This window comes from Sander lucioperca, chromosome 19, assembly GCF_008315115.2.
Source record: "Sander lucioperca isolate FBNREF2018 chromosome 19, SLUC_FBN_1.2, whole genome shotgun sequence".
NCBI classification, from domain to species: Eukaryota; Metazoa; Chordata; class Actinopteri; order Perciformes; family Percidae; genus Sander; species Sander lucioperca.
In genome coordinates this window covers 25,686,099-25,687,315 of record NC_050191.1, presented here as the reverse complement: position 1 = coordinate 25,687,315, position 1,217 = coordinate 25,686,099, and the positions used below count along the sequence as shown (strand labels likewise).

The 1,217-nt window shown below is 48.0% G+C and overlaps 1 long non-coding RNA gene across 1 annotated transcript; it reads right to left on the bottom strand.

The window, feature by feature from the left end:
* Positions 1 to 203: 203 nt before the first annotated feature.
* On the bottom strand, positions 204 to 664 carry LOC116040313. Its single transcript, XR_004102640.2, has 2 exons — positions 452 to 664; positions 204 to 323 (listed from the first exon to the last, which is right to left on the bottom strand). It is a non-coding gene; the product is annotated as an uncharacterized LOC116040313 (long non-coding RNA).
* Positions 665 to 1,217: the final 553 nt, after the last annotated feature.

Here is a 1,217-nt window from a genome sequence, read left to right as displayed (position 1 = left end):
TCCATTGAATGGCTTTTACTTGAGGTCCCTAATAGTCCCAATATTTAAAAAAATATTCCGACTTGTTCCTAATTTTTTGTCTTTTTTTTCTCAAAATATTCCAACTTTTTTCTGTCAAATCAAAGAATTCTCTCAGTGATAATAAATAATCATTTCGCGACACGATATCATTGAACTGAGGACTGAGACACATTATGACACACTCGTATTTCATATTTTTTATTCAAATTCTTAAAAACAATAGAGATGGCAGCAGCCCAAGATGCACGAGCGCTTAGCGTCGCCAACGTTACGTCCTCTATGATTCGGCTTGGCCAGGACAACTGAGAGAGAGAGAGAGAGAGAGAGACGTTACGTGTCCAGCAAGAATTTTGTTACCAAGTCCAATATCCAAATGTCAGTTTTAGCCAAATTATGTCTGTAAAGTTACCGCCACTGTCACCATCACCACCTTTGCTGCCATCGCCACCTTTGCCACCATTGCCACCATTGCCACCATTGCCATCGCTGCCGCCATCGCCACCTTTGCCGCCATCACGACCGCCGCCGCCGTCGCCACCTTTGCCGCCACCTTTGCCGCCACCTTTGCCGCCACCTTTGCCGCCACCTTTGCCACCGCCAACCCTGCCAATCCAGCTGCTACTACCGCCGCCAGCACCGCCAGCACCGCCAGCACCGCCAGCACCGCCACCGCCTCCGCCTCTGCCACCACCGCCGCCTCCACCACCGCCTCCACCACCGCCGCCGCCACCGCCGCCACCGCCGCCGCCGCATCTGCCAACACCGCCAGCGCCACCACCGCTGCCACTATAGCCACCACCGCCATTGCCACTATTCATCTGGACAGACAGACAGACACATAGACAGACAGACAGACAGTCATATATTTTTACATATATACATGAATATTTGTATACTGAATCAATATTATGAAAAATGTAATCCTTTTATATCTTGAATAAAAAGAGAAAGTGTTTAAAAGTTTCATGTTTCCTGTCCAGACAGGAAGCTGCAGCAGTGCATGCTGGGTACCTGGTATGTCTGGAAGGCTGCCGGCTGAGAGATTAACGCTGCGGAGAAAAAAGGGAAATAGTTTTAACATGACTTTAAAATCGACATCTTCAAAATCGACAACTTATGTTAATATTAATTAGCTCATTCTTGTTTCCTAACTGCGTCGAGAAGCAGAGAAGAGAAGGGGTACCGTGTCTGCGGCT